Here is a 23,967-nt window from a genome sequence, read left to right as displayed (position 1 = left end):
AATACTGAGTAGCTGCTTATTAAATGCACAGAGCACTTAATGAAGAAATAATAGTATGTGATCATGTAATTAAAGACTGTATTATAATGCATATGCACAATGGAGCTGAATTAAGGTGGCACGGACAACCTTAATTCTGACATTTCCTAACTTTTGAGTGCTCGAGATTGCAAACTTAGTGTTCTTTTAACATAGTTTATTTATTTATTTTTGTTGAACAGCTAGAGTGCATGCACCTCACTCACACGGTCATATGTGTATCTGCACACTCTATATATGCAGAGAGACAGCTGTAAGAAATGGGCCAGCGTACCCAAGTCACGAAATTCAGACCACACATCGGTTCAGAGGTGTCTTGATCTAATCTTCCAGCTCAGGGCCACCTCTTATGCATATACATGCACAAATTACAGGCAGCTTTCCTGCTCCTAGCTCTGAGCCAGAACTGAAACCTGGCCGATTATAAACTAGCTGAGGCCTTAAATTACCTTTGTCCTGATTCTCGCTGTTCAGAGTTTAAAGAGGCAGGTGTCTGTTGTTGTTGTTGACACTGACTGATAAGTGGAGACATATTTTCCAGTGGAAAGAATCTTAAGAATTTCCCAGTTCTTTTAATTCCTTTTTCCTTCCACCTCTTTTCAACAAGCCCTTTGTTGTAGGGCGTGGAACTGGCACGGCTGAAGCAGATGAACCCTCAAGCACTGTTTCAAAATGAGGTTTCCCTCTGCCTAGGTTTAAAGTACACACAATCCCATCTCCCACCCCACCCTTTTGTCATCCACTCAAGCCCTCTTCTCCTTCCCCACCAGGACACCAGTCCCTAGTGACTCCTATGCTGTTCCCCTTCTTGCACCCACAGTCCTTGGTGGCTCAAACTGCCTGAACTAGGCCAGAAACAACTCTGTTCTCATCTTGGATCTGCCACTGAAGCAGCACGTGGCCTCTGGCAAGTCACACAGCCTCTTTGTGTCTGTTTTTCCATCCATAAAACAGGGATAATACTAACTTACTTTCTGGAGATGTCGTGTGGATCACTTAGCTGGTGTGTGTACCATGCTCTGAACCCATAATATGCTAACTACTATTATTACTCTCTCCCCCAAGTAAATTCAACAGTGTTTGGTTACCATGCGGTTACTAACTGTCTGTCTCTTCAGCTGATCCTCTGCAGGGCCAGCCTGTGGTAAAAGCTATAGTAAGCTAAGCTGGCAGAGGGGTCCTGAGCTGTCAGAAACACAAAGCACCTCTGGGGGATGGGAAGGGGGAGAGGGACAATAGAGATTTCAAGCAACAATCTTAAGGAACTCTCATTCCTTGTGCTGGGTAAGGCTCTCTCATCCTCTCTGGATTGGGAACCTCTCAGAGCTGCTCAGCAGGGCTGGGAATCTCACCAGGACAGGTTTTCCCAGGAATTCTGATGGTTTCCACTCTGAACCCAGAAGTTGAGATGAACATAACCTTAACCCTTTTTGATCCATAAATGTGGTCCAAGTTGGAGTTATCCAAAGGGTGTGCGAGTCCCTAATAGAATCCAGGCCTCACTTACTCTAACATTCTCTGAGAGTGCCTGGGAAATTCTGAGATCCATTAGCAACTGCACAAACAGGCACACGCACGATGCACATAAGCATCGATGCACCCAAAGAAATGCACACACACCTGTATATGCACTTAAACACATGCATCAGCCTGGATACACTGTGGGTTCAAGCACATTTGCACAAAACCAAACATGTCCATGTGCACTCACCTGGCACCTAGGCCCTGATCCTCAAAGGTAATCAGGCACTTAACTCCTAGTGGGGTTTGGACACCTAAATACCCTTGTGGTCTGAGCCCTACATACCGTGGGGAAAGGCACTTTAGAAATACATAGCTTCATAGGCACACTGACGCACGTGCACTCACTCACTAACGTGCCTGTGAACACACATGCTCATATGTGCACATCAGGGCTTAATTTGTCCCGGGGCTTGCCAGGGGTTAGCCCCGGCACCTCTGGGCTTGCTGCTTTGGTTAGGGTGACCAGATGTCCCAATTTTATAGGGACAGTCCCAATATTTGGGGCTTTTTCTTATATAAGCTCCTATTCCCAATTTTTCACACTTGCTTTCTGGTCATCCTAGGTTTGGTTATGAATGTAAAAAAAAATTGCTTGAGCCCTGGCACCATGGATGGTGGGTATCATAAGCTAAGGAAGGCTAAGCCTTCCCTGGCGCAGCTGCCTCCAAGGGACACCTGGGCCACGGTAGCCCCACCCTTCCCTGAGGCCCCCCACCCACCACCTGCTGCTGTTGCCACCTGCACTCCACCTCTCCCCCAGATCCCCGCTGCTCACCGTGTCGCTTCCCCTCAGGAGCAGGGGAGTGAGAAAGGATACTGCGAGCAAGCGGTGGGTGCGGGAGTGAGGCGGCTCGGTTGGGCACTGGGGCCGCCAGCTCAGCCTGGCACTTGATCGGGGAAGCGGCTCGGCCTGGTGTGGTGCACTGGGGGTGGAGTGGGAGGAAGGGAAGGGGCGGCTCAACCCGGCATGGAGGGAGCAGCCTGACACAGCGCTTGGCCTGGTGTTGGGATTGTGGGGGCTGGCCCAGGGTGGCTAGGGTGGGTGAGCTGGGGATCCTCTGGTCGCGGGGCTCAGGGCTCCTCCTGTTATGGGGGGCAGGTTTCGGGGCTCTGGCATACAGGGGGTGGGGCTTCGGGCAGAAAAGGTGAGGCCAGCAGGCTAGCTTCCCCAAAGAGGGGGTTCACCCGCCGCCCATGCCTGGCACCTCTTTCATTACACATTAAGCACTGCTGCACATGCACACACCCAGAAATGCAAGTAGGCCCCTCTGCCCCCATTTGCACAGGCTTTTCTAGGACTTTGCTGGAAAGCAGAAACATTGATGACTCACCTATTGCCTTGCTTGTGGCCATGGCTGAGTGCACATCTCTCTCGGGGTGATAATGATGCTTCTCAGGGAGAGAAGCAAAGCGAATAAGCAGGCCCCTGCCCTGCCATATGATGGAAAATATGAATGATCTAAAAATAAAAAAAATCATTTGATAGAAAGTCAAACAGAAGGTGACTGCACTAAGGGGCCGGGGGGCAGGAGAAAGACACGCACAGCAAATTCAATAGTGTTTAGTTACCATATAGTTACTAACTGCCTGTGTCTTCAGCTCCCATCCGTAATTATCAGCCTGTATCGTCATCACCGCGTCACTCCCTCCCTCCCAGCCATTAGAACAACACACAGCAGCGCTGAGAGCGAGGGACCAGCTACAGCTGTGGAACCTGCACAACGTGCGTGTTACACAAGCCAGTACACCAGTGTCCTGCTTTCATGTGAACCTTGTCCTTTCCCTGCCCCGTTCCCCTTGCCCCCTCGGGCAGATTATTTTAATCACTCCATTTGATTTGTAGTGATACCACAAGGAAAGTACCTCTCCGAGTCACCGTTTGCATGAATTAAAACCCACAATTGTCCGAACAAGAGTAACAGCCTCCATCCAAAACACGAGAGTCAAGCCCAAGCTGCACCTCATCCCATTTTCTCTCTTCTTTTGCCATGTCGTACAGAAGGGCCAATCCTGCAAGGGCTCAGCACTCCCCACTCTGGCCAACTTTAATGGGCCACAGACTCAGAGGATTTGGTACATAGTCTGTCCTCCCTCCTCTTAATCATCAATAAGCCAAACATTCTCTTATTCATTCATAGTGTTCTCAGCCTCTAATCTTTCCAGGTCAGGAGCTCTGGATTTTCCTTCAGGGCAGCAGCTGAATGTGCTCAGTATGATACACACAGACATCTGCCCCACACACCCTGCCCTCCACACACCTCTCCTCTCCTTACGCACACATGGCGGGCTTCTCTGAGGTCACTACAGCATGCCGAAATGACAGGTCAGCTCCAGATCCTGGTACCTTCAGGGCATCCCTGCCATCTTCAATCAGAATGATTCACCAGTTGTACGCAGCCTTACAGGCACATACCAGAGGTCACTCAGGACAGCAATATATTAAGGCCAGCAGAGCATTCTTGGTACCGGCTTGTGCAAGTGAGTGTAAGCTAGTAGGGGAGGACACTGCTGGCCTGCCTAGGACTGGATGCTCAGAGTCAGCCCTCCAGAGCACTATAACTGTAAGCATTTTGGGCAGAGACCATCTTTTTGTCAGGTGAGTGTAGTATCAAGCACAATGACTGACTGGTACCTCCAGTCTCTGTCACCATGCAAATTGTAAACAACAACCGTTCTGTCCTTCAAGGAAACCCAGCTGACCCTCCCTCAGGCCGACGAAGATATACACGGTCAGTGTGCACTTCATTCACACCCAGCCCTGCCTGTTAGGGCATTGCCAACCCCAAGTATTCAAAAATCATGATTTTTTAAGCCAATCAATTGGGGGTTCTTTTTGTTCGCCTTCGGGGGTCATTTGTCAAGCTTTTCTTGGTAAATACACCAGCTAAAAATGCTTTTATTTTTCAATGAAAGCGGCGAGTCTCATGTAATCACGTCTCCTCGAGGCAAGGTTTAAAAAAATAATAATAATAATTACCACAATACTCATGATAAAATTGTGATCGTTGGCCACACTGCAAGTGCCACTCAAATCCAGCCAGAGGTGGCACTGAAATATCTGCAGCCCCGCTGTCCCTTACGCTCAGATACATTCACCCACTGCTCAGTCCTCCCTCCTTCTTCATCCCCCTCCAGTCAAACAGGCGTAGCAGAAATCCGCACAACACACAGAAATCCTGGATCACTGGGGAGATCAGTAGTATTCCTCATTCCTTTCTTCAGAAAAGAAGTGTTTTTCTACTGGATGACAGAGCTAGGCTGCTGGCCCCATCTAATTCTCTCTTCCTCCACTTCTGGCAGATGGATCTGTTAAGCCACACAGCCCCATGGAACAGATGGTATTAGTCATACAAATTATCCCCTCCCGCACGGCACCCCACCCCACCCGCATTAAGGATCTTTGATGTGAGTTCAACTCAGCGTACTTGACATCTGTATCTCAAGGGTCATGTTATTTTTCTCTCTGTCATCAAAAAGAGCCATTCTTCAAAAAGTGCTTCCCTAGGTTCCTGCCCACATCAGAATGGCCTCAGTGAGGTCTTGTCAGCACGTCCAGTCTATGACATTGTGTCTATGACACAAATGGTATCTGCAAACTCTCTCTCTCTCCCAGGGCCAGCTTCTGCTCTCTTGGTTACACCAGTGCAAACCTGGAGTAACCCCCTTGAACTCAAATCTGGCTCCTCTTCCCAGTAACAATAACAATACATGTGTTGCAATAAAGGTTTGAACTCAGTGATGTTACGCTGAGTTTACAATGGCATCAGTGAGGGCAGAATCCAGCCCACCAAATAGCTATCTTTTTACTAGGAGGCTAAACTGAAAAGAAATACCACATTGTGATGCATCATTCTCCTTCCCCTGCATGTTTTATGCAGCTTGGGGAATTTTTGCTGGTCTCCATGGCCCATCCATTGTCTTGTTCCAATAGAAAGATCTCAGCTGCTTATTTCTCCTGTGGAGCATTTAGCTTCCTATCCATCAGCGGTGGATGGGCAGTAATAGAGCTGTGTACAAATTCGAGGTCGGGTTTAGCCAATCTGCTTATTCTGGCTATCAGAAATTTTCATCCAGCTGTGTCAGGTTCTTCAGGGGTTCCCAGTCACCTGGGGGAACATCTTTACATCAAAGCACCGAGCCTTGAATAGTCAAGTACATAACTAGGAGCTCTACTGAGCCTGCCAGAACAGTGCATGGATATTACACACAGCACTGGTTAAACTTATAAAGTCCTGTCCCAGCATGCACTGGGCTCAGTATAGCACCTGGAATGGAGTCTATGGGGCAGTCTCTCCATTGGGTAGTCCAACATCCTGGCCAGGAATCTGGAGTGGGTGGCTGCAGGATGTTAGGCAGAGCACCTTCTATTGAACCACCAAGTATGTCAGCAGCACATTGACCCAGTTTGAACTTTACCCTGCTAATGATATTGTGAGCATGTGCAGGGAAAGGGGCTGAGAGGGTGGCCTAAGTGAGTGAGCAGGAGCGAGAGTGAATAGCAGCGATCTCAGTAGACTATGTACGTGGTAAGAATCACACTGCTGCGCTGGGTTCTGGTAGGGACAGGCAGGCCAGTTTACAGCCCACATAGTCATATTGAAAATAGTTTCCTATGGCTTGAGTTTCGCTTTGTAACAAAACATTTCACACCACTCTAATCAGGACACTGGGTTCTCTTCTGGGCTGTGCTACAGACTCACTGTGCGGCCTTGGGCAAATTACTTCACCGCACCATACCTCACTTTCCCCATCTGTCAAACTGGGAGAATAATGCCTACCTCTCAAAGGTGCTAGGAGGCTTAAATGATTAATTTATGAGCGTGAAGTGCCTTCTGTGTGAGGATCTCAGAGCACTGTTACTTATCTTCTAATCTGCTCAACCCCTTTAGCAGTGTTATGGGTTGCTCCCTCTGTAGTCTGTATCCTTCAGATTTTATTTCCATGTTTCAGAAATAGGACAATAAAATGACTGGGGATGAACAACTCTCAGATTTCTGGCAGCTTGGATTGGCTAAGGACCCAGACATTTATTTGTTTCCCTACACCCTCTCCAAATTATCTGAATCTTGGGCGTGCAGAACTGAACTGGAAATCACACAAGATATGGAGGTGTAGAAAGACTTATAGTGCCAAACACTGCCAGGTCACTCTTGCAGGGGCTTGATTACACAGGGAATTTATGGGGAAGTTAGTGCGAAATAGCTAGGGTGTAAATTTAAAGCGTAATAACTTTTCCACAGTAGTTACCATAGGCGTGGGAACTAGGAGCGCGAACTAGAAGTGCATGGGTGGGAGGGTCGCGTGCTGCAGCACCCCAGGTTTTATGCAGGGCTGCTGGACCCATGCCCAAGCCTCCAATCCCCAGCCCGGAGCTTGGGTCCTGGCCACTGGCCCTGCTTCCTGGCCGCTGGACCCGTACCTGGGGCTCCACACCGGGGCCCCATGCCCGGGACTCCGCTTCCCAGCCCTGCACCCAGGACTTGGGTCCCGGCCACTGGCCCCACACCCTGGCTGCTGGCCCTGCGCCCAGGTCCCAGCTGCCGGCCTCACTTCGCGGCTGCTGGCCCTGTGCCCAGGTCCCGCGTCTGGGTCTCTGCTCTTGGGGCACTGGCCCCACTGCCTGGCCACTGGCCCCGTGCCCAGGGCCCCACACCTGGCCTCTGCTCCCAGGGTCCCAGCTGCGGGCCCCGTGCCTGGAGCTCCATTTCTGGCCCTGTGCCCACCCCCATCCTTTGCCCCCTTGTCTCTGTCTGGGTCCCCCTGGAAACAGGGCATAGCGTCCGGCCCCAGCTGGGGGTGGGGAACAGACAGGAGTAAGGGGGCTGGCTTTCAGCACCCCCACTATTGAAAGGGTTCCAGCACCACTGGTAATTACCAATGTGGACACTCTTATTCTACAGTAAGGGTATGTCTGCACTGCAAGTGAAGCTGTGATTGTAGCACACCTTGTGCTAGCATTAGTCCAGCTAGCATCGGTAACAATAGTAGTGTAGCTGTGATGGCACAGGCTTCAGTGCAAGTTAGCTGTCAGAGTACATACCCAGGCTCCCTAGTGGGCTTGTACTTGGGCAGCTAGCCCGTGTCACCATGTCTGTGCTACTACGGTTACCTGCAAAGCTTAAAGCTAGTGGGGGTATGCCAACCTGTGCTCAGGGACACCTTCACTTGCAGTGTAGACATAACCTCAGATGGTCTGTATGCGGGTTCTGTTAATTCACATGAAAAGTGAATTAAGGTAAACTGCAGAAAGGCACTTTTCACATGGAATAAGATGTCCGCCTTGTGAGCTAGTGAGGAGTTGTTATTCAGCAATAGCTATTCCAGTCTCTCCCCCCGCACCCCGTTGACAAGCCCTTAGTTGCAGGGTTCAGGACTGTTACCCTAAATACTACAGGTATTTTTAAATAGGCAACGGTCCTGGAAAAGCTTGGATCCAGCTCCAACTCTGACCTTCAGAAACAGGCCCCCCGAATCCAGGCACTTCGCTCCAGCATCTTACACCCATCTCTCCTTATCAATGCAGCTGGAGCCCTGGGTGCATACAGGGAGCTCCTTCCTTTGCCTGCTTTGCAGAACAGTGTGGACGTGTTGGCTCTGGGTAGGAGGGGGCGAGTGTCTACAATCAGGACAGGGAGGGGTGGTTAGAACAAAGGAAGAGTAAAGAGGTCAAACCACAAAAGAAACAAACCACGCTGGGTAGTGAGGGGGAGCGGGGAATATGCAAAAAGCAGGTAATTAAGTTAGTCACCCAGCAGTGAATTACAGTCCCAGCAGTGAATTACAGTCCCAGTCCTGCTTCAGTCTGACTAAGGAATCTTTCTTCCTCCCCCTCGCCTCAGCGCCTGCCTGTTTATGATATGGCCTATGACAAAACAACCCATTAAAGGAATTATGCAATTGAGTTCCTAACCCTTTCTATGCTGGAGTTTTCCACAGTCTTGTGCCTCGCAGCTATCTGTAACTGCACTCAAGATACTAGCTACATTACTCTATGCATTCGGCTCTTTTCTTAACTGGGGCCTCAGCATCTTTATTGCTTTACTGTGAAAGCCCAGTCACATAGATGCAAAAGTAACCCAGGAAAAACAAGAATATAAATGACACCAGTTACACGGGGCTGTTACTGGGAGCTAGCGATGAACTGGCTAAATGCCAGGCTTTGGGCCATCATCTCTGGACTCTGAATAGGTTCTGTCGGTGAAAGGATTCAGCTCCCTGTATCCCTTGCTGATAAACATCAGGCACATGCAGTGAAGTGTGAGTCCTTTACAACAGAAGTGGGGAGCAAGAGGCATTGACCGGTATGTCATCAAGGGCACTAGAGAACATGCTTACGGGCTTTCCTGCATCAAGCTTTGTAAAGTGCCTTGAAAATGGGATGTGCTATATACGTCCCAAGTATCCCAGGCCACATCCTAGCTGTTGCAAAGTGGCTTGTAAGTTGTCTTCAATGGAAGTACATCAATTTACACCAGCTCAGGATCTGGCCCTATTATTTTAATATCGTAATCAACATGCCGGGGGCTTTAAAGACAACGAGTGCTTGCCTACACAGGGAAATTTCCTGGCAGAACTATACTGGTATGAGTTCTACTGCTGTAGTTATACCAGTACAGCTCCCCATCTAGGACTGGTCTACACTGAGAAGTTACATTGGCGTAGCTGTGTCTCTCAGGGGTGTGAAAAATCCATACCCGGGAGCGACGTTGCTATGCCAACCTAACCCTCGGTGTAGTCAGCAGTAGGTGGAGAGAAGAACCCTTCCTTAGACATAGCTACTGCTTCTCGGGGAGGTGATGAGAGAGCCCTCTCTCCTGTTGGAGTAGGCAGTATGAACACTGAAGTGCTGCAGCTGTGCCGTTGTAGCTGTTTAAGTGTAGACATACCTCTAGACACTCTTATTCCAGTATAAAAGGGCCTGTTTCTAATTTATTTCACTTTAAAAATGGTATATGCTACACTTAAATCAGAGTACCTGCATGGGAAGTTAGAGTGGTATAATTAGAGTGGTTTAACTATGTCAGTCTAGAGGCTTGGCTACACTCGAAACTTCAAAGCGCTGCCGCGGCAGCGCTTTGAAGTGCGAGTGTGGTAGCAGCGCCAGCGTACTCCACCTCCCCATGGGGATTAGCTTACAGCGCTGGGAGCCGCGCTCCCAGCGCTGCGGCACTGTTTACACTGGCACTTTATAGCGCTGTAACTTGCTGCGCTCAGGGGGGTGTTTTTTCACACCCCTGCGTGAGAAACTTGCAGCGCTGTAAAGCGCCAGTGTAGCCAAGGCCTAGTTCTGTCATGTAGACAAGCCCTAAGAAATCAAGGTACCTGCCCTGAATAATTTATCATCTAAGGGTATGGCTACACTGGCGAGTTGCAGCGCTGGAAAGCCTCCACCAGCGCTGCAATTAGTAAGTGGCCACACCTGCAGGGGACTTCCAGTGCTGCAACTCCCTGGCTGCAGCGCTGGCCGTACACCTCACTCAGCATGGGGAATAAGGATTCCAGCGCTGGTCATCAAGTGTGGCCACACACCAGCGCTGTGATTGGCCTCCAGGGTATAAGGATGTATCCCAGAATGCTTTTATAAATTACTCTCTTTGTTTTGTTATGCAGCCTCTCTTTGTTTTGTTGTGAACTCCAAGCTCCGTAGCTCCGATCGTTTATCTACAAACACAGCTCCTGTTTGCTGTGATCAATCTGTGAACAATCAAATGAGATAATGAGGCAGGCAGGGAGTGAGTGTTTGCTTGACAGAAACAGCGGGGGCAGAGGGGAGAAAGGGAGTCGTGTTGGCTGCAGGCTGTTTTCAGTTAAGAGTTAAGGGTAAGGGATCGGGAACATGTTCTGATTTTTCAAGTCAGGAAGGTAACACACAGTGTTGGCTCCAAAAATCCACTCTCTCTCTCTCCCCCCGCTCCCTGTCACACTACGCCCCACCCCACCCCCCTCTTTTGAAAAGCACCGTTGCTGCCACTTGAATGCTGGGATAGCTGCCCATAATGCATCACTCCCAACAGCGCTGCAAATGCGGCCACACACCAGCGCTGGTAGCCGTGAGTGTGGCCACACACCAGCGCTGGCCCTGCACAGCTGGATGACCAGTGCTGAAACTACCAGCGCTGCAGATTTGTAAGTGTAGCCATACCCTAAATCTCAGTCCTGCAAATGCTCCCACGCTGGCTTCAGTCAGACCACTCACCTGAACAAAAGTTACTCATGTGTGTTTGCAGGATCCTGCTCTTAATGGGAAAAAGGAAGCAATAGAAAGTAAAGTGGCTGAATGCTCCAGCTAAACATCTTGTTGGATTTTTGCTCTTTGATATTTTTCACTGCCTAGTTTGTTGACGCTTCTTTTCAAGGGGAAATTGGGGTTTACAGGTTTAGTTTCACTTTCCTTTGATCATGGTTTCTCTTTAACTACTATTGATTCGAATGTTTTACTAGTTGCTATTCATGGTTAAAGACAGTCAGCCTGGTGCTATACCAGCAGAAGCACTTTTATTCCAGTACAACTGTGTCTTAATCTATTTTGCTGATGTAAGAATGTTGCAGAAAAATTACACACCTAACCAACATTACTAGACTGGCAAAATTTTCTACTGTAGACCTGGCCTCAGTCCTACCTAAACCCATATTTGGTGCATAGGTCTTGTGCTGGTCCTCTGCACAGACAAGATTTTCACCCAATTAGAACATTTCTTTTATGCTCAGAATATATATAAAATTGTATTGTATTTTGGTAGCACTAAAAAGCCCCAATCATGGACCAGGTCCCCATTGTGACAGATGTGGTACAAATGCAGAACGAAGAGACACACTGTGCGAGGTGAATGAGTCAGACAGACTGACTGACCCCAGTCTGCTCACTGCGCTATGAACCAGCCCAGCCAGAAACTGAGACACATTCAAAGTTCCATTTGCTCATTTGAAACTTTGCTTCAATTTATGCATTACCCCCTCGAAACACAACCACCATCTCAGTTCAGCCGATTCACCAAACCCAGAGTCAGCTGGGTCTAATAACTGTTTCGCTTTCCAAAGCGTCTATGTACATTCATAATAAGTAATATAGTGTATAAAATATGTATTTCTATATAATTAAGAGTGGTTGGAATAATGACTCAGATATTCCAGTAAGCTTTTCTCTTGTTGTTGGTGTGCAAAAAGTAATTTTAGTCATTTTTTCCGATGACTTTGGACTTTAAAAACAGTAATTAGCAAAGTCAGCGTGTTATCAGCTCATGTCAGTAACCTCTCCTCATGCCAGGCCTTCGCGCTGTTTTGGTCATAGCCAAAAACTTGGCAGTCAGTTCCCGGGTTTGCTTTTCTCTGCATGAATGTGACAGCTGATTGAAACAAATAGGCCCCCAATCCTGCAGACACACACAGAGTAGCTTTAAGCATGTGAGTAGTTTCACTGAAATATCTGCAGGATCAGGCACTTGGGAAGCAAGCTAGACAGCAAGAAGTGAAATAAAATTCCAGAAGCATTGTTATTACCTCTCTTTCAAGTTACTGATATGCGAAGTACCCCTCCCATGAATGATGCTTCCACCCTGCTATAGTACCATACAATATAGTATATTGTATGACTGCAAACTGCTTTACACACCATACACGAGGACTTTGGTTTCCACTCCTGAATCTGCAGCCAGCTGAAGAGTGAATGAAAATAAGTTCTTTATTATTTATTTATATTACCGTTGCACCTAGGGGCCCAAGTTATAGATCAGGACCCCACTGTGCTAGGTGCTGTACAAACACAGATAATTGTTTTACCTGTTCTTTACCTACCTCCAGCTGGTATTGCAAAGCTTATGTTAATTAAGGGCTAAATCTTGTTCTCATTAAGACAGTGACAGTACTCCTGTTTTCTTCATTGGTGGAGGATCTGGCTTGAAGATCGTCTGGCAATAGGGTCTATGAGAATGATCCAACAAGACCAGCTGCAAAGGAAAGACTCTGACCTCAGTGGGTTTTGAATCAGGCCCCCATATAAGTGCCAGGTATAATTAATAATACCGAAGGAAATCTATTGATGGTGGAATAATACTAAAGAGAAATATTTACTTAAGGCTGCAGCATTTATGTATTAAAAATAAGAGCAGAGAGGATAATTCCTAGTGAATAATGTATTCCGTGAATTTCCTCTCAATAGATTTGTGCCATTCTGCCATTTGTTAGGAGTGAAACTCACCTGCGTGTGGAGGGTTGACAAAAGGTATTTGCACCACGCAAGCCCATAGGCCTCAATGGGACTATTCAAGTGAGTCAAGTCGTGTGTGTGCGCATGCAATGGTTTGCGGGATTGAGCCATTCAAACCTATTGTATCCGGAAGGAGGGGAGTATTTTTAATCTTCACGAACTTAACTGATCTTCACAGCTTGGGAAGGGAGAACCTCGCAAAGTTCAAGGGTTCACAAACCTCTCCAGCTCTTACAGGGATCAGAGGGTTCACTAAATGAACCTGAGTTCATGAACCTTTTCTTTCTTGTATTTTAAACTAATTTATCCCCAAGGGAATTTATATTTAAAACACATGTTTTCCTAGCTAGAGGGAGGCCTTTGCTACATGGCTCCAGTTCAGGACAGCATTCAAGCACATGGTGTAGTCAATGCAATCTAAGCACATGCTTTAAGTTATGTGTGTTATTAAGTGTTTTCCTGAATCAGGCCTGTATGAGGGATTCTCCCTCCCCACCAGACTGCAGATGGCACAAGAGGGTACATGCCATATGTATTTTGTCATTGGATTTTCTCTCATCCCCCTCTCTGGTCTTTATTTCACACACATTCTAGAGTTTTCTTGTTCTTCCCCTTCCCCGCTCCATTTTTTCCACCCGCACTCCCCAAGCTATTTAACCCTGCACCTTTTTCCACAGTAGAAAATGAATCTGACAGCTTTTGAGCGTGAGTCGAACTTTTGGATGCAAAACGTAGAAGTGTGTTCAGGCTTAGGCTAGATGGATTTGCCCAGCACAACACTGACAATGTTGATCCCCATCTGTAAGATGGGATGAAGCCAAGGCACCAATTCAACAAAGCACAAGTGGTTTGATGGATTGGGGTTTAAGCGACTAGCCTAAGACCATGAAGGGAATCTGTGTCAGAGTTTTGATTGGAACTTCTTGGCTCCAGGCCACCATTCAGGACACTAAACTGAAACTCTCTCCATTACATGGACCTCTGTGAATTTTTGACCAGCGTTAATCAAAATCACTGACTAATATTTCATTGTGGTGGGGCACACTTCCTCAGCACTTCGGAGTATCTATAGCTGGGTGGTGGGCAGGTGTATGGGTAATCACTTATGGCAGGTTTCTATGAAGTACTGGACACAATGATGTTGCACGAGTATCCCTCACGTGAGTGGTAGCCAAAAATGCTTTACAGTCAATTAATAGTTACCGAGAGATTCAGCTGAGCAGTCAGTGAGGCCAAGAGACACAGGGAGGCTGAGCCCAAGGGAATGAGCTCCAGAGAAGAAGGTTCTCTGTCAATAGCTGCAAGCTAGTGAGAAGATCCAAAGAGACCACTTGGGCTTGAGAAATTGAGGAGGGCTATGCTGAAATGGCTTTTGAACAGGTTGGGAATGTGATGGGTTGGGTCACAGAAATCCCCTTGGGACTGCCACCTGATGTGCCGAGACTACCTCTGAGCCTGTTTTCCCTGCCAACTTGGGACTTCAGTAACTTGTCTTGTTGAGCCAGACATGCTAGCCTGCTACAAACACAGACCTAGGTCTGAACCACATCCCCCACAACCTGCAGACTTAACTGAAAACAGTTTAAGAAGTGATCCCGTCTCTAGCACTCAGACACCCAATTCCCAATGGGATCCAAACCCCAAATAAATCTGTTTTACTCTGTATAAAGCTTATACAGGGTAAACTCATAAATTGTTCGCCCTCTATAACACTGATAGAGAGATATGCACAGCTGTTTGCTCCCCCATGAATTAATTACTTGCTCTGGGTCAATTAATAAGCAAAAAGTGATTTTATTAAGTATAAAAAGTAGGATTTAAGTGGTTCCAAGTAATAACAGACAGAACAAAGTAAATTACCAAGCAAAATAAAACAAAAACACGCAAGTCTAATATAGTAGGAAACTAAATGCAGGTAAATCTCACCCTCAGAGATATTCCATTAAGCTTCTTTTACAGACTAGACTCCTTTCTAGTCTGGGTCCAGCAATCACTCAGACCCCCATAGTTACTGTCCTTTGTTCCACTGTCTTTCAGGCATCTCTTTGGAATGGAGAGGCTATCTTCTGAGCCAGCTGAAGATAAAATGGAGAAGTTTGTAGGGCCTTTTATATTCTCTCTCTTCTACAATATCACAGTCACAAGATGGGTCTCTAGCCACCTGGGCAAGTCACCTGTCTATGAATGATTCAGCTTTTTGCAGGCTGATGCCACTGTTTACATGTTCGTTTGAACGTTCCCAGGAAAGCTCAGATGTGGACTGGCGTCTCCCAAAGTCCATTGTTAGTTAAGTACTCCCAATTACTTGAATAACCCCTTCACACTAAGTGTAAGACCAAATCTGCCTTATGTGCTTCCTCCAGCACACACTGTAAATACAAGCATAGAGCCAACACTCTCAACTTCAGATATAAAAATTAGATCCATCCTATTTGTATGCATGTATATTCAGTAGATCATAACCTTTGCAAAGATATGTTATATGGCATACCTAGCATAAAACATGTTCCAGTTATGTCATATTTCCACTGTAAGCATATTTCTATAAAGCATCATGGGTTGCAACATCACAGGGAAGTCATCGGGGTCCTGGGGGTGATGTGGTCAGACCCCTTGATTATTTAAGTAGTCTTGGGTTGCGTTGGAAGTATGTCCCGAGGAACCCATGGCCTTCTGCAGAGAATGTTACCCCCTGCATGTTTAGTTTTTTTTTTGGGGGGGGGGCGTGATTTGTATAACTCCCGCCCATATTACCCACTTTGCATACCAGGTACACAGACCCAAATTCACCCCTCCCCCCTACGCACCCCCAGATTGAACACCCAGCTATGATGAACCCCATGAATCTCTGTCAAGACTTCTGAATTATTTGGCAAACTCCATTTGAATTCAGATTAACAAGATGGGGGTGGGGAGGGGTCAGACTGGTCACAAGATTGGTAACTATTTAAATTCCTTCCTACTCAGACATAGGGATAATAAATCAAGGTTTGACTCGAGCAACAAGCCTCAGCGTGTCCTATGAGAAGAGCTGCACCCTGTGAACTACGTAGCTCACACTGTGTTCCACCTCCCACCCTGTCCTTTCCATCAGGCCACGTTTACAGTCTAAATCCTGCTCTAATTCTGCATTAATTCCCCTCCTCACAAGAGTGTCACAAACAGCATCGGCTGGAGCATTAATGGATTAAACTGACCAATTAAAAATAAGAGTGTGTCCAATTACTTAAGAGGCCAGGGAAGGGTAAAGAGCTGCTTCAGAGTTGGGGCATGAGAGAGGGAATGAGAGACAGGCCCTCTGCAGAGTGGGGCTTGTGACCATGTTTGAAGGGGTTTCCAAACAAACCCATTTGCAACACGGTTTGCATCCACAGGGCCCACTGTTACATGCCAAACAAGGCACTGTCTGTACTGCAGCTACAATGGTACCATGGGACCAGGTACCAGCTCATTCAATTTGACAGCGTATTCAGGGCCTTCCTCATGCTAAATGCACAATGGATATAACTGGGCCCCTTGAAGTATAGATGGGGTCTTGCCCCTCTGTAGCATGTCCAGAGTTGACATGGTAACTATAATGCACTTGCTGGCATCAGACATGATGGAAAACAGTGGCCAGAGTTCTTGAGGAACTACACTAGGCAAATGTTTTTGGACTCGATTGCAGCTAGACCAGTTCAAGCCTCAGTGTGGAGAGAGCCAAAGAAAACAAACTTTTGAAACATGAGTCTAGTCCAACCACTTTTTTTCCCCACTTCTTTGCATGGACAAAAAATAAAAAAGTTACATTCATGACAGAGCAGGTGATTGCAGTTTGGTTGTCCCCTAATCCAACTGCAACATAGTTCCAGTTTGAAGTGTAGACTAGGCCATAAGTGAATTTTGTAACCAGATTCCTTCCTTCCAATTTGTCTGCACTTTCCTGGTACAGAGGTGCCCAGAACCAAACATCTGGGGGGAGAAGGAGGCAGAACTTCAGCTGGTGTCAGCAGATGCTGCCCCACTGAAGTCAATGCAGCTGTGCTGCCTTCCCCCAGCTGAGGATCTGGCCTCTGGTGTTTCTCTTCCTTCGAGCAACGGAGCAAGCAGGCTGCAGCCCTTGTTCTGGGGGCATTCCCTGCTTATGAGATTCCCACCAACTCCAAGAGGGTATTTTGCATGAATGCCTGGAGTCAGGGAAGCACCTGGGTCATGCCAATGTTTGGGAGAGGGAGAATGATAGCATTACACATGTACAAACCGATTCCGCAGGAAATACCGGGCTTCATAAACAAGTCAAGTGCAGAAGAAAGAAGGAAGTGTTGAAAATAAAACCAAAGCTGCTGTGACATTTTCATGCTTGGCTTATGACATCCTCTCCTCTTGTGCTCTTTACTTCCTTGGTTATATTTATCAGATGAAGCTGGTGGTCGCTGCTACGGTAACACTGTGTGGTTACAGCTCTGGTAGAGAGCAAATGCTCAGCATACACTTCCTTTGTGGCTTTCCTCTCCCCACCACCATGTTCCTTATACTGCTCCCGCTCCACTGTCTCACAAAAGGGTTTATGTAGCTTGTATCTTTTTATGACTTGTTTCTGCCTTCTGACTCTTTTCAGGATGAGAAGGTCCCTTCTCCTTGCTGACGCTTTATGTTCAGAGGCCACCTGCTACAGAGGAGACATACACACTGTGCTCTCTCTCACACACACAGGGACCTTAGCTTTGCACTCTTTCATTGTTTTCTTTGTGCAAAATAGAGATAATTCTGACCCAAAGACTATGGCTGCTCTTTGTACATGGAAAAACCACACCACAGCCAAAGCTAGCAAGGCACTTATGACAATGGGGTGGGGGGCAGGAGAATATTTGCACTGGGGGGATAAAGCCTGATTCAGAACCTCAAAAACAATACTCATCCCGTCTCATCGTAGATTGGTTGTTCTGTTTATTGGGATTTCATGCCAGTGAGAGGTGCTGGCTTCGAGAATAAAGGCTGGGGTACGCTTCCATCCATTGGAAACAGTGGTGAAATCACCCGTTTATTTCACAAGGGTCATCCAACAACCATCAAGTGATAAAGTCACTCAGTTACTACTGCCCTGCCCTGCAATGAAACTGGTGACCTAAAGGGGAGAGGCTCTGGAGCCTATCACCCTCTTCCTTACATCTTTCTGGAAAGAACATCCTCATTGTGGTGAGTGCTTCTTCTCAAACACCTGTGGTATGGACCCCTCCCAATTGTTCAGTGAACAGCTATTCCACTTCACTCAAAAGGTCTCCACCACCCTTGCACATTGTAACAAATGTTAGGAAGTCAAGTGCTCAGCACCGAGCCTTAATGGAGGCCCCTATTCCACCCAATTCATTTATTTCAATGGAGTTTCACCCAGGATGAACTTGGCCCATTATAGTCTTTCATTTCCCCCTCAAACAAACCCCCATGTCCCACACTCAAGCTGGTCAGTCTTCTGGTTTTGAGCTTTCTAACCACAACAGAGGGTTAAAAAACAGCAGTTAGTATTTTCCGAATTGTTTCAAGTATCACCACAACTGACCATGCAGCATTATGAACTGCACTTGCAACTGAAACCAGGGCTAATTCACCCCTCCCTCCACACAAATTTTCAGCTTAACTAAAAAGAACATTGGAAAGACTAAATAAATTGCCCTGAACAATACACCTCTACCTCGATATAACATGACCCAATATAACACAAATTCAGCTATAACACGGTAAAGCAGTGCTCTGGGGGGGCAGGGCTGTGCACTCCGGCGGATCAAAGCAAGTTCAATATAATGCTGTTTCACCTATAACACGGTAAGAATTTTTGGCTCCCGAGGACAGCGTTATCTCAAGGTAGAGGTGTACTTCACAGCCTCTGTGTGTGCTGGATCACTGACATGACATGCCCCTGGATTAGGGTTGGATGAATCTGGTCAGATAAAATAAGAACCTATCTGGACCTTCACTCACATTTGCATTGAATCAAGGTTAGAACTTTCTGTGGAGGATTTAAAACATTAACGCTGTTAGGGCTTTGAACTGAAACAACATGAGAAAGACCAAGTGTTTGTGGCACTACTGATATATAGCCCTGCCTTCTATCCCCAATGTCCCCTTTCCCCCCAGAGAAAAGCCCAGCAAGTGCTGACAATCTCCTTGCCTTGCCAGCTTCATTTTCAAAGCAAAGGGATATAAGAAAGTTCAAATAAGCACCCAAACTAAACAGCCAAACCTTTTGACATTCATTCCTCATTTCTGATGCTATACGTATATAAACAACACTCACTTCCCCCTTTATTGTTCCAGGGCAGCTCTCAGCTTCCCTCCACAGTAAGTCTGGACACAACTGTCTTCATAAAGTACTCAAGATAAATGACATTAACATGAACTCTAGATTTGTAAACTAACAGACTCTAGCCACCATTTGCAAAACTGGCCTCTGAACTCATCTCACTCCCCAGCTGTTCTGCCTTACACCAGGCTGAGCACAAAGTCTTTACCCACTCAAAGGAGTACTCACAAACTTTCACTTCTGTTATAACAAACTTGCACTTACCTACTCCTGGTCCCTTTCATGTCAGGACTTCAAACTTCCTTACAAAGGTAGGTATTATCCATAGCTTCACAATGAAGCACGGAAAGTTTAGAGAGACTAGTGTAAGGATGCAGGCAAGGATAATGAGCACAGACAGGCCCAGGTGGTAGCAGCGCTAGGTAAATGCTTTATTAGCAGTGACCTGGAAATGCTATAGAAGGGTCAGCACCCTACACTTCTGAGAGTAGCGAGTGGAACCTTCAGTATTAACTCTTAGAGTGCCTTCCAGCAGAGTGACTAACCCAAGTTCCCACAGAAAGGCTTTGGCCCAGCTGGGAGCAGAACCCAGATCACCTATTTCTCTGTCTACAGCTGATGCTTCCAGGGTGCTACCTCCCAAAGCTCTCTTGGGGCAGCAATTCTATCAGGGGTTCAAGCATCTGGTATTCATGATGCACCACAGAACCTAGCCCATCGGTGGCACCTTCCCACCTGAGCATCTCAATACCTGTCACAGTTATTCGTTGGTTTACCCTAAAGACCCCTTTGAGCTTGCTTTTGAGCAAAGGAAGGTAAGGCTGAGATCCACAAAATAGTTAGGCTCATCACTTCCATTGTAATCACTGGAAGTTAGGAGCCTAAATACCTTTGTGGATCTTGGCCTAAGTGACTTGCTGAAGATCATACAGGATGGCAGTGTCAGAGCTGGGAACAGAGCTAGGTAGACCCTCCTAGTTCTGGCCCTCTCAGATACCAAGGTGATGTCCTTATAGAAACTTAGAGATCCATCTCATATATGATACATACACCTAACTTAGTGACAGCACCACAGAAAGACAGGTATGCTTGTTTTTTAAACTGTAAAACATGGGTACATCTCTCTTAACTGGGAGGGGTGATGAGTTTTACATGAGCATCAGCTAAGATTTGTCCTGGACAAGCAAAATTACTCCAAAATATCATACACAGCAGCGGTGGGATGGTTTGGATCAGATTTGTGCATAATTAAACTTCAGTTAAGGGAGCCAGTTTCTGCTTTTAAACTTTTTATTTTCTCAATGTTGTTCCTTTCCCATCCTGTCAAAGATAAACAGAAAGCAATCACCCAATGCAAATCTGGAACATTTCAGAGCTTTTATTTTCTACTCTGGCAAGGATTGAGGGTATAGTAATTGCTTTGATTTATGTATATAAGTTTGGTTTGTTTGATTGCTTTGGAGGGCTTGAGGCATGTCTGTTAAAATGCATTGCTCCTTGGCTTTCATTTAGTTGCAGATTATTAGACTAAAGTTTTGGGTTTTTTTAAGTGTGCTTCAAGATCTCCCAAAGTAATGCCGAGGCTCTATGGGGATGTTCTTCTCAATAGCTCAAATACAAACTTGGACCATTATGAACTTTTTGTCAAGGGCAGAAATTTGGGGTTATCCCCTACTCATTACCAAAGAGAGGGTATTAGTTCTTTAAGTGCTATTGAGTAGAAGCCTGATTCAATGCTTCTTCTATACCATAGCAGATATTGTTACCTGCACAAGCAGGCTATGAACCCCTGACCTACTGACCCAAGCACTTTTCAGGGGCCAAGTGCACACAAAAGGGGGCAAATCCAGTGGAGGTTCAGCTGCTCAGCACATTGGAAACACACATCACTAATTTCAAAGATGGGGCAAAAGGACCGTATGATAAAGGCCAAGACAAGGAATAGTGTTTGTTCACTAAGTTGGACAATGGTGTATCGCTATTTGCTCACAGTTAAATGCACTCCTCTAAGGAGAATTAATGCTTCAAGTAGAAATGGTAGCCACACAGGGCATGTCTACACAGAAATTAAACACCTGTGGCTGGCCTGAGTCAGCTGACCTGGGCCACGGGGCTGTAAGATTGCTGTGTAGACATTTGGCCCCCTGCTGGAGACTGAGCTCAGGGACCCAGCAAGAGGGGAGGATCCCAGAGCCCAGGCCCACACTGCAACGTTACAGCCCTCCAGCCCAAATCCCCTGAGCCTGAGTCAGCTGATGCAGATGTTTAATTGCTAGGTAGACCCACCCATTGTTTCCCCTTCCCTCCAGGAGGAATTAAATCCTTAAACAAAAGGGAAGAGGGAGAAGTAATTACTGGACTAGCTTTAGAACCTGCACTCTATTTGTAAGAAAGCACCAGCATGACAAGGACTCAGGGCCACCCATTTGACAGCAGGCCAATTCCGTTTTCATTTGGTGGTGCTCGCACAAGGTGGACAATGACCACACTGGCTAAAACCAAGCACCATGTAACAGACTTCCTCCCCCCCAACATAGTTCTACTAGGACCATTTTAGTTTTGACTTCAGCCAGGTCAGTTCTTCTACTCCAAATGATGTTCATCTGATCAGAGATTGACAGGCCACCTTTTCAGTGCTGGCAAAGAATTACATGTACAAAACACAATCAGGGGTGTTCTAATCTGAGCCAGAGAACAATTTCAGCTCATGTGCGCTGAGGTGGCAGACAAGCACATTCATTTGCTCCCAGCTCCTTCCCACCTCATTTCTAATCCTTACCAGCTCTGTGCTTTGCCCTCAGAAAACCAATATTCTGGTGCAGGAAACACAGCCTCCCAAGTGATCTCGCAGATTTCTACCCTAGCTTGACAGATTGTTGCAACATTGCTATAATGGAGAGAATTTGAAGGCTAAGGAGAGGTGAAAAACTAATTAAAGGGGCACTTTGGAAAGAGGCTTAAACCACAGTCCCATCAGGAAAGAGCAAACTTGACATTTTTCCACTAGAAGTACTAATGCAAATATCCACATCACAGGAGCAAGAAAGCATTAAGCATCTCTAAGCTGGGGTTTAGTGCTAGGTGTGTCCTTAATTCCCAAGCATTTAATTTTAGTGTCAGGTCCCAAGTTAGTATCTTTAAGCCCGTCTAGTGTAAAGTTAATGCTCCAGTCACAGGCCAATTAGTCTGAGTAGATATGGTTGTAGTCCATTATATACCCAGCCATAAAACTACAAATTCCCTCCTCTTGGAGGAAGAATACAGACTTCAGAAGGTGTTTGGCCCTTAACACCTGGATTTCCTAGTGCAAAGTTTATCCCCATTAAGCACAGAGGGCCTTCTCAGTTAATTGAGCCTGGCAATCTGGTTGCAACCTACCTGCAATTCAAATGTTCTGAAACAAGAAAAGCTGTCCAAAAGAGATTCCATTTAAGAGTCCCAGCTACACAAAAGTCAGGCAGCTAACATTTTTGGACACGACCAAGGCTTTAGTCTGGTCACAGAATGATTAAGATGCAGCCTGTGCTACACATTTTAACTGTGTTGTAGCTGGGTCATATAGTAGGCCTGTTGAATTTGAAGGGCCAGCACAGTTGACAGCCCTAGTCTTCAGCCAATGCCTTCCTTGATTATTGTCTCTTTAGTCAACGTGTTTGTGTTTGGTGACCTTAGTTCAGAGTGCAGCAACATACCTAAGCCAGTGTTTCCCAAACTTGGGACACCACTTGTGTAGGGAAAGCCCCTGGCGGGCTGGGCCAGTTTGTTTCCCTGCCGCGTCTGCAGGCCCGGTCGATCGCAGGTCCCACTGGCCGCGGTTTGCCACTCCAGGCTAATGGGAGCTGCTGGAAGTGGCACAGGCCGAGGGACTTTCTGGCCACTGCTTCCAGCGGCCAGGGCCGGCTTTAAGCCAATTCCCTGGAATCGGGACTCATGCCTTAGGCATTTTTTTCCCCAAAAAACACACTCACCTGGCAGCAGGGGGGTGTCCACTCCAGGTCTTCAGTGGCATTTCAGCAGGGGGGGGTGTCCACTTCAGGGCTTTGGTGGCATTTCAGCAGCAGGGGTCCTTTGGTGCCACGGAAGACCCAGAGCGGAACCCCCCCCACCAAAGTGCTGCCAAAGCCCAAGACTGCTGCCAGCTATTCAGATCAGGCCCTGCCCTTCATAAAGCCAGCCCTGCCAGCAGCCCCCATTGGCCCAGAGCAGCAAACCACAGTCAGTGGGAGCTGTGATCAGCCCGACTTGCAGATGTGGCAAGTAAACAAACCAGCCTGGCCCACCAGGGACTTTCCCTACACAAGCAGGGTCCCAAGTTTGGGAAACACTGGCCTAAGCAGCAGAGGTGAAAGTGTAACATACAGGTGTCAGGACAGACTTGGGTAAGATGATTTGGGTTTTATACTTAAAAGCAATTTGTTAGTCAGTAAGAGCACTTCAGATTGTGCCCACTTCTTGACTCACACTACTTCAGGGTTGATGTCCAAAGAGTTTGGGGTTCAACTCAAGACTTATGTGCAATTTGTGCCTCTGAAAAAAGTCTAGGGTAGAATCCACAAAACTACTTAGCAGGTTTGACATGAGTTTTGTGGATTGTAGTGGGGGGACTCAAGTTCCCTCAGGCCAGCACCTGTGTTTCTTCTGCCTCAGAGCACATGCACTGCTGCCTCACTCTAAACACCCAGACACCCATCTCTCCACCCTCCCAAGCCCAAGCATGATCCACAAACCCTGGGGGAGCGTGGGCAAGTTAAGGGGATGAACACCTAACAGCCCAATCCAGTAGGTACTCTGAGCATGCCTACCAAACTGGGTCCCATTCAAAAGCCAGGAGAAGGCTGGTGGTGCCCCCCCAGTAACTTTTAGCCCAGATGGGTGCCTTGACCACAGGACTGCAACGTGTCTCCCATGTGCACACATTTGTTTA

The 23,967-nt window shown here is 46.9% G+C and overlaps 1 long non-coding RNA gene across 1 annotated transcript; it reads right to left on the bottom strand.

Annotated features, from left to right (window-relative positions):
- Window positions 1-249: 249 nt before the first annotated feature.
- LOC123366714 lies at window positions 250-19,484 on the bottom strand. Its single transcript, XR_006578166.1, has 3 exons — window positions 19,308-19,484; window positions 2,895-3,022; window positions 250-1,458 (listed from the first exon to the last, which is right to left on the bottom strand). It is a non-coding gene; the product is annotated as an uncharacterized LOC123366714 (long non-coding RNA).
- Window positions 19,485-23,967: the final 4,483 nt, after the last annotated feature.

This window comes from Mauremys mutica, chromosome 3, assembly GCF_020497125.1.
Source record: "Mauremys mutica isolate MM-2020 ecotype Southern chromosome 3, ASM2049712v1, whole genome shotgun sequence".
Classification (NCBI taxonomy): Eukaryota; Metazoa; Chordata; order Testudines; family Geoemydidae; genus Mauremys; species Mauremys mutica.
This window is presented reverse-complemented; position numbering and strand designations above follow the sequence as displayed.